The sequence below is a fragment of the Ovis canadensis genome, chromosome 5 (genome assembly GCF_042477335.2).
Source record: "Ovis canadensis isolate MfBH-ARS-UI-01 breed Bighorn chromosome 5, ARS-UI_OviCan_v2, whole genome shotgun sequence".
Classification (NCBI taxonomy): domain Eukaryota; kingdom Metazoa; phylum Chordata; class Mammalia; order Artiodactyla; family Bovidae; genus Ovis; species Ovis canadensis.
Window position 1 is genome coordinate 72,036,037 of NC_091249.1, and position 10,094 is coordinate 72,046,130.

Sequence of the window (10,094 nt, forward strand, 5' to 3'; positions counted from 1 at the left end):
AGTAATGGAGAGTGAGGCTTCAGGGGCTTATGAGCACACATGTGTGAATATTCTATAGTTTATTTTACCATTTTCCTTTTGGTATAGGTTGAAGTTGATATTTCCTTTTATATAAAGGTGTGCAATTACCAATCTTATATGTTCAGGTTAGTGCATTTGCTCTATTATTTCACTGGCATAACAAAGTTAAATTGCTCTGCAATGCTCTTAGAAAGGCTTTTCCAATTCACACTTCTGCCAGAGTTTAGTACACTAAACTCTATAAATTCTGCTGATTTCCACAAACTCTCCTGGCACTGTCAGTGTTTTTCTTTTTAACCTTTGTGAACCCAAATTGAATCCTATTTCAAGTCACTAAGTACTAAAGGACCCTTTCTTTGACCAGATAATGCTAAATGTTTTGAAAGGGAGTTGGGGAGAAGGTTATCAAAGAAAACTAAAAATGAAATAATAATGATAAGCAAATACTATCTGAAATTGAGAGCTTTTAATTGTCAAGAACTATTTTAAGTACTTTATGTAAGTGTTAATTTCATTATGAGAACTCCTTTTACCATTCAGAATTTATGTATAAAAAAACTGAGGCAAGGAGAGATAAAGTAACTTGCCAAGTTTTAAGCAGTTTGTTGGTGGCAGATATAATCCTTCCAAAATCCATACTTCAAATCATTAACTTCCATTAACAGTCTCCAAAACATCTGATTAGTGAATGTTTTATTTACATAAAGACAACAGCATGAGATAGTAGTTCAGTCACTCAGTCGTGTCTGACTGTGGAACCCCATGGACTGCAGCACGCCAGGCTTCCCTGCCCTTCCCCATCTCCAGGAGCTATATGAGATAGAATATAGCATTTAGATATCAGGTATTCTAGTAGTTAGGGAAAAACACATGTGAGCTAAATAAATTAAGTATTGATTAACGTAGGACTTAGTTGAAGTTTTTATTCAGAGAGATACTTTCTCTACTCTCTGAAAATCTGCTCAGTGGTCAAAAACCCATCATCCTCAGTATTACCATCACTTCCAGCTAGTGGGTGTCCGTATGTGCATGCTAAGTCACTTTGGTCATGTCCAACTCTTTGCGATCCTATGGACTGTAGTCCATGGATCCTCCAGGCTAGAATACTGGAGTGGGTTTCTATGCCCTCCTTTAGGGGATCTCCTTGACCCCGGGATTGAATCTGTGACTTTAACATCTCCTGCATTGGCAGGCAGGTTCTTTACCACTAGTGCCCCCTAGGAAGCCCTGCATGAGTGCCTACTATGTGTCAAGTCCTGAGTTATAAGCACTATGGGTATTATCAGCAACCCTTATATTACCATCACTTTTTCACAGATGAAGCTAGGTTAAATGAAATGTGTAGAGTCCCATGGGTATGAACAGAACCTGGATTCAAACTCAATTTGTATCTAGCTTAAAATTCTTACTCTTCCTACAGTAACAAAAAGAGGAATAGCAGATATATTCATAAGCCAAGGTGTGATCAAAGTCCAAGAACTCACATAGATTCACATATATTCCAACAAGTAAATGATAGCCAAATTATGTAAATTTTACAAAACAGAGATGAGTAGAAATATTTTGAAGCTTGGAGGAGTCACTGGAAGACTTTTGAGGATGGAAAGATTTTTAAATTTTTAATTAGGACTCAATATTTTAGAGCTTTTAGAATCTCAGCAAAATTAAGGGGAAGATTCAGGTAAATTTTGATTATCTACAGCTTATCAATTATTTCTTTCATGGATCATTCCTTTGATGTTATGTCTAAAAAGTCATCACTGTACCCAAAGTTGTCTAGGTTTTGTCCAGTATTGTCTTCTAGGTGTTTTATAGTTTTGTATTTTACATTTTGAGGTAATGTTTCTACTGAGTTAATCTTTGTGAAGGGTGTAAAGTCCATCTTATTTATTTATTTTTTGCTTGTGGATGTTCACTTGTTCCAGGATTATATATTTAAAAGACTATGTTTGTTTCATTTCACTCCTTTTTTCTCCTTTTGTCAAAGATAAGCTGACTATATTTATGTGCGTGTATTTCTGGGCTCCCTATTCTACTCCATTGATCTGTATGTCTTCTAGCCAATACCATGTTGTCTTGATTACTGTAGCTTTGTAAGTCTTATAGTCAGGTAACATCACTCTCTTAACTTTATTTTATGTCTTCAACAGAGTATTGACTACTCTGTGTTTTACCTCTTTATATAAATTTTAGAATCAGTTTGTCAATATCCACCAAATAACTTGCTAAAATTTTGATTGAAATTGCATTGAATCTATGGACCAAGTTTGGAAGAATCTTGTCATAATTGTTTATTAGTTCCAGGAATCTTTTTATGGTTCTTTTGAACTTCCTGTGTAGACAATCACATCATTTCTGAATAAACATGGTTTTATGTTTTCCTTTCCAATACCTTAATTTTTTCAATATTTTATTTTAATGGAACTAATAGCTATCATTTATTAAGCACTTACAAAGTCCAAGGAATTTTCAAATATTTTCTAAATAATCTTCATGATAATTCTATGAAATACCTTAATCTCAACCAAGGCTCAGAAATTTTAAGTAATTTTCTGAAGATTTCATGGCTGGTAATGTTGGATTTAGACCCCAAAACCTAATCTATTTGTTGTTCTTCACTTGACATGCGTCCCTGGTTATAAAATATTATAAAAATGTAGATCAAATAAAACTATGCATGATCTAAGATTATTGGAAGCATCAAATATAATAATTAAGGTAAAAGTGTGTTATTGCTACAATGTCTGAGACCAATAAAATGACAGAAAATTGTCTGTATGGACCAGGATACATTCATAACTGTAAGCAGATTCAAGGAATTTAAATTTTTTAATTTGGGGAGAAAAAAAAGATTTCCCTTATCAGCAAGTATTCTCTGTTATTTGATATTTTATTAGGTATTTTGGTTATGAAAAATGTATAAGGTATTGACTCTGTTCTGTTAGATATACAGCTTTAAAAACAAGAGCAAATTATAATTTAATCATTAAAATAATGTGTTAAATGGGTGAGCAAGTCAGTATGTATATGGTAGAGGAAGTCAGAGGAAGGAATGTTCTCTGAGGTCAGTTGGAGAGGGGAGGCTCTTTGTACCAGCTGGAACTCTCCTCCACTTGAATTCTGACTGATGCTCTTACCACATGATGATGTTATATCATAAAATTGAGAAGAAAATGAAGGATCTGCTAATCCCCATTCGTTATTTCGCCAATGTGGAAATTAGGGCTCAGAAACCACAGATTTTTAGGATGAAGTTGTTTTTGATGATGAAATCACTTGTTATTGTTCAGTTGCTAAGTCAGGTCAGATTCTTTGCGACGCTATGGACTGTAGCCTGTCAGGCTCCTCTACTATCTCACAGATGAAATCAGTGCTCATTGCTACATGTATGTGGCTTTTAGATCTTTGTACCTTAGCACTTCTTTCCTTTTCTATAGGCAATTGTTTCCTTCGAAGACCTCAGAAAGAATAAGCTGTCTTATGTTTATGTTCAGAGAAGGCAATGTCAACCCACTCCAGTATTCTTGCCTGGGAAATCCCATGGACAGAGGAGCCTGTTTATATTCAGGAAATTTGATTTAGAAGTTGAGTTGTTTGCCTCAAATACTTTTTAGAAGAAGGTGGGGTAGAAATAAATTAGCAAGTGAACATAAATAGACATGAATAGTCCTGGATAAAATGACATTCTTTAAATCTAAGGAAATCCTATACGATGAATCATACTTCATGCATTTCACATTATGATTTGACCTTGGAGAGTTTGGTGGCTATTAAGGACAGTGTGATTTAATTCTTAAAAAGAATTGGGTGGGATCTGGAATGGAAGAGGAAGAGAACAATCATTTATTGAACACCTTTTATTTGCCAAGTATTGAGCTAGATTTCATTTAACTTTAATCCTCACATTATTTTGTGAGATCAATGTCATTATTTCTCCTCTTCTGAAGAGATGGCATAGTTAATATACCTGGTATGTGGAGAAGGTTGGCTCTAAAGCATGTGTTGTGTCCTCTGAATTAGTTTGCTTTATACAGTCTCTAGATTTGGTGGAATATTAGGTTTCTTCATCTGTAAAATGAGAATGTTATTACTTTTCTCATTTATCTCCCACATAGGAATGTAAAACAGTTTTATTATTCAATGAACTAAAGATATGAAAGTATTTTGAAAAATATTATGCTATTATTTTCAGCCAGAAGTGTGTGATTACAATATTCTGGCATCAAAAAAAATTTTTTTATTAAAATATAGTTGATTTATGACACTGTATTAGTTTCCAGTATACAGCAAAGTAATTCAGTTATACATGTATGCTGCTGCTGCTGCTGCTAAGCTGCCTCAGTCGTGTCTGACTCTGTGCAACCCTATAGATGGCAGCCCACAAGGCTCCCCCATCCCTGGGATTCTCCAGGCAAGAATGCTGGAGCGGGTTGCCATTTCCTTCTCCAATGCATGAAAGTGAAAAGTGAAAGTGAAGTTGCTCAGTCGTGTCCAACTCCTAGCGACCCCATGGACTGCAGCCTACCAGGCTCCTCTGTCCATGGGATTATCCAGGCAAGAGTACTGGAGTGGGTTCCCATTGCCTTTTCCATACATGTATAAATATATTATTTTCATATCCTTTTCCATCATGGTCTATTACAGGATATTGAATATAGTTCCATGTGCTATAGGACCAGTAAGACCTTGTTTATCTGTTTTATATATAGTAGTTTATATTTGCTAATTTTAAACTCCTAACTTGTCCCTCTCCACCTGTTATCCCCTTCGGTAACCATAAGTTTGTTTTCTATGTCTGTGGGTCTATTTCTGTTTCATAAATAAGTTCATTTGTACAATATTTTAGATTCTACATATAAGTGGCATCATACGGTCGTTCTTTCTCTGACTTACTTCACTTAGTATAATAATCTCTAGTTGCATCCATGTTGCTGCAAATGGTATTATTTCATTCTTGAGAGTATGTATTGCATTGTTTATATGAATCACATCTTTATCCATCCTTCAGTTATGGACATTTGGGTTTCCATGTCTTGGCTATTGTAAATGCTGTGAACACTGGGGTCATGTATTTTCTTGAATTACAGTCTTCTCCAAATATGTGCCCAGGAGTGGGATTGCTGGATCATATGGTAGCTCTGTTTTCAGTTTTTTTTTTTTTTTTTTTGAGAACCTCTATACTGTTCTCCGGGAGAAGGCAATGGCACCCCACTCCAGTACTCCTGGCTGGAAAATCCCATGGACTGAGGAGCCTGGTAGACTGCAGTCCATGGGGTTGCTGAGGGTCGGACACAACTGAGCGACTTCACTTTCACTTTTCACTTTCCTGCATTGGAGAAGGAAATGGCAACCCACTCCAGTGTTCTTGCCTGGAGAATCCCAGGGACGGGAAAGCCTAGTGGGCTGCCGTCTATGGGGTCACATAGAGTCGAACACGACTGAAGTGACTTAGCAGCATACTGTTCCCCATAGGCTTCTCCAGTTTACGTTTCCACTGTTGGTGTTTCACATCTGGAAGGCAGCACAATAGCATGGCCTCTGTGGTCAAATGTCTCTAGGTTTGAATCCAGTCTGTGCCACTCTCTAGTTTTATGATTTAGATTAAGATTCTTAGCCTCAGTTTCTAATTTATAATGGAGAAAAAAACAATTCATAGGCCTATGGGGAACATTAAATAAGATGACAGGTGAAAAACATAGTTCTCTAGGCCCTCAGGAGAAGTTTTACCCAAACTACCTCTAGTAATGAGAACATATTGTGAGGATAACATGTGCCAATAAGAAAGAAGGATAATAGATGGAAAATGTGGTATACACATACAATGGGATGTTATTCAGCCACAGAAAAGAAGGAAGTCCTATCACATGCTACAACGTAGATGAACCTTGATGATATTACGCTAAGTGAAGCAAGACAGACACAGATGGACAAATGTTCCATGATTCCACTTTATCTACAGTAGTCACACTCATTGAAATGGGAAGTAGAAGGATGGGTTGCAGGGGCTAGGGGGACGGGTAAATGGGAAGTAGTTGTTTAGAGTTTAGAGTTTTAGGTATGCAAGATGAAAAAATCTTAGAGATCAGCTGTACAGCTTTGTGCTTATAGTTAATACTGTACAGTACACTGAAGTTTTTTTTAAGAGGGTGAATCTGAAGTTATGTAGTTTCTACTGAAGTTGAATAAAAAAGAACAAAGAAGGATACTAGGGGAACCCTCAAAAGCCTTTGGTTGAAGACTGAAAGCAGTTCAAATAAATGATCCAATAGGAAAACTGACAGTATACTTAAGGGACCTACAAAGCTGAGGTACCAGAGTTTTCTTTTTTAAGGTTTTGATATTACATTACAATCAATGCATAGTCACCAAGGTAAAATTCAAGTGTCTTGAACTGCTGTAGACATGTTTTGGTGTTTAGTAATTTTACAATTTTGGAATTTCATATTTTGTTGAGAGTTCTGTTGATGCAATTGCAATACTTAGAACCCCTGTCCTGCCCTTATTTCTGGGAACAACAGATTTCCTTTCTTCAGCCCTTCATTAGTTCTTCTGACTTCACTATTTTCCTAGCTTTAAGCTACTTTTTTATGCCTTACTTATTTTTTTGTTCGTCAGTATTTTGATACTCTCCATACTGTACCACTCAAATTCCATCAGGAAAATTTAGCTAAAACAGAGGGTTATTTAGCTAAAATAACATCCATTGCCTCCCTTATTCAGAAGTCTTTGAGCAAAGTATTCTCAACCTATGGATTGACTGCCCTAGGATCTTTGTCCAGTTAGTGCCCTTGTCTTCCCATAATCAAAAAATGGCTTTGAGCTTCTTTTTCCTCAGATGAATTGAGCAGGGCAGTTTCCTCATAGACAAGTCATGCATCATGGAAGACAAAATTACTATTATTGTTATTATTTGAAATTAGAAAACATTTGGTCTAGTCTCTATGTGGCATAAATGAATAATCTTTGTTCTAAGAGGACAATGTAACTTGTCCAAGGCCAGATGACTTGTAATGGTCAATGTTCCAACATTTCTCCTAAAGGAGGTATGTTTGGCATGGTAATCAGTGTTGTTAAGGGAGATTATCATATGGCAACACTTTTTCCTAGCACCACCAATCTGTTACGGTATTTGCCATAGTAATTGTTATCATGACTGAATATTGGCATAGATAGACAGAAAGAGGTAAAGATAGAATACAGATAGCTCAGTTGGTAAAGAATCTGCCTGTAATGCAGGAGACCCCGGTTTGATTCCTGGGTTGGGAAAATCCCGTGGAGACCGGATAGGCTACCCACTTCAGTATTCTTTGGATTCCCTTGTGGCTCAGCTGGTAAAGACTCTGCCTGCAATGTGGGAGACCTGGGTTCAAACCCTGGTTTGGGAAGAACCCCTGGGGAAGGGGAAGGTGACCAACTCCAGTATTCTGGCCTGGAAAATTCCATGGACTGTATACTCCATGGGGTCCCAAAAAGTTGGACACAACTGAGTGACTTTCACTTCTCTTAAATGTATTTTAAAACCACAGCTTGTAATATTTTTTTCAAACAACTTTGATAATTTTTCATTTTACTTTTTTCCAAATATTACTCATAAAGCTTAGCTCATTTCCAGTAAAATATCTTTTCCAACTCCAATTTAAATGTCATTTGTTCTAACATTCGCCAAGTATTAAAATAATATTTCCTTATTGATTATATGTAAGTGAGAACAGTTTCCATTTATTATATTCTCTAACTTATAAAGGGATATCATATTGCTCTTCAATTTGGCATGCCAAAAATTGTCCATACTCAGCAAATATTTAAAGCAGAATAAGTAGCAAAGATGTTTCTTTTAATAGAGCATTAATCTGATATTCAAAAGCAGAGACATCACTTTGCCGACTAAGGTCCATCTAGTCAAGGCTATGGTTTTTCCTGTGGTCATGTATGGATGTGAGAGTTGGACTGTGAAGAAGGCTGAGCGCCGAAGAATTGATGCTTTTGATCTGTGGTGTTGGAGAAGACTCTTGAGAGTCCCTTGGACTGCAAGGAGATCCAACCAGTCCATTCTGAAGGAGATCAGCCCTGGGATTTCTTTGGAAGGAATGATGCTAAAGCTGAAGCTCCAGTACTTTGGCCACCTCATGCAAAGAGTTGACTCATTGGAAAAGACTCTGATGCTGGGAGGGATTGGGGGCAGGAGGAGAAGGGGACGACAGAGGATGAGATGGCTGGATTGTATCACTGACTCAATAGACATGAGTCTGAGTGAACTCCGGGAGTTGGTGATAGACGGGAGGCCTGGCATGCTGTGATTCATGGGGTCGCAAAGAGTCGGACACAACTGAGAGACTGAACTGAACTGAATCTGATATTCAGACTTCCTATAAAATATTTGATATTAAAAAATATCAGGTAGAAGAAGCCATGAGAGATGAAGCTCAATGAGTCCCGAGATCCAGGTATTGTGTCCTTTACATTGTGGTCCCAATATCCTTTTCTTTCTTTTTTATATGGAACTCTTGAAGAAGTTGCATATCATCCTTGCACAGGGGCCATGCTAATCTCTGTATCATTCCAATTTTAGTATATGTGCTGCCGATGTGAGCACTTAATATCTTTTCCTAATTGTATTTGTCATTATTTCATTCACATTTTGTTACAGTCAAATTAAGCTCTGTGATATCATTGTTCTTCCAGATATACATCTCCTGAGTCCTAACCCACATATCTCTATGTTGACACCATTTCTCAAGGTTCATTTCATTTTTCAAGGCTTTTTTTTTTCTTTCAGATTTCATGTCTCCTATAAACTTTTTCTTCATATTTCAGCTGATAGTACAATTTTTCATTCTAAATCCCCAAGCCACTATGCTGTTTGGCAATTAACACTTTTTATTTCAAAATAGAGCTACATTGGGCATACGCCTTGCCTACCCTATTATAAGATCCTTGAAGGCAAGACTTGTATCTGATTCATCTTCAGTAACTTCCACCAACCTTGAAATTGATGTTCAGTAATGACTCAGCAAATCAGCGAATGAATAGTTTCACTATGTGTGCTGCTGAAGGAAGTACAGTGAATGAACAGTTTTGATATAATGGGAAATGAGAAGACATCTTTAAAAATGAAGAGAAGGGATGGCTAATCTGAATCATGTGTTCAGTGAAGAAAAATACAGTTCTTCATGACAGGAATATTTAGCATACCTCGGAGCAACTGAGATATAGGAGGAAAATAGGGAGAAAAGTACACTTGACGTTGTGATTTTCAAACAGTTTGTATCTTTTTCTTCTTTCATTTTGATCAATAAAGTAAGTGTATAAGTCTTGGCAGGTACCCCCATCCTAAATGCTAGATGTGTCCAAATGACTTGAAAAGTTATGGTCTCTGTACTTGGCCACCTGATGTGAAGAATGACTCATTGGAAAAGACTCTGGTGCCAGGAAAGACTGAGGGCAAGAGGAGAAGGGAGCAACAGAGGATGAGATGGTTGGATGGCATTACTGACTCGATGGATAAGAGTTTGAGCAAGGTCTGGGAGATAGTGAAGGACAAAGAACCCTGGTATGCTGCTGTTCATGGGGTTGCAGAGTTAGACAGGACTTAATGACTGAACAACTGTACAAATGTAGGGGGAGGCTAGATGAAGCATACTAGTCCTCCCATCTCTGTTCGGAAACAAAACACTTTTATTTATTATGTATGTTATGGTTATATTCAGGCTTCTCTATTGGCTCAGACAGTAAAGAATTTACCTGCAGTTTACCTGCAGGAGACCCGGGTTGAATCCCTGGACTCAGAAGATTCCCTGGAGAAGGGACTAGCAACCCACTCCAACATTCTTGCCTGGAGAATTCCATGGAGAGAGGAGTCAGGCGGACTACAGTCCATGGGGTTGCAATGAGTCAGACACGACTGAGTGACTAACATTTTCACTTTTTCACTTGCATGGTTATATTCAAGATTATATTTGAACAAGTTCTGTTGTTTAAACATTGAACTACATATAGCAAAGACAGAAATGTTGCCATCTCCAAAGTAAAAACAGAAGACACTTAGGAAAATTCTGAAGAAGCAGGAAGAATGG

General features: G+C 37.2%; 1 non-coding gene across 1 annotated transcript; it reads right to left on the bottom strand.

Annotated features, from left to right (window-relative positions):
- Window positions 1–8,510: 8,510 nt before the first annotated feature.
- LOC138441878 (U6 spliceosomal RNA) lies at window positions 8,511–8,614 on the bottom strand. The gene has a single exon (XR_011257454.1). It is a non-coding gene; the product is annotated as a U6 spliceosomal RNA (small nuclear RNA).
- Window positions 8,615–10,094: the final 1,480 nt, after the last annotated feature.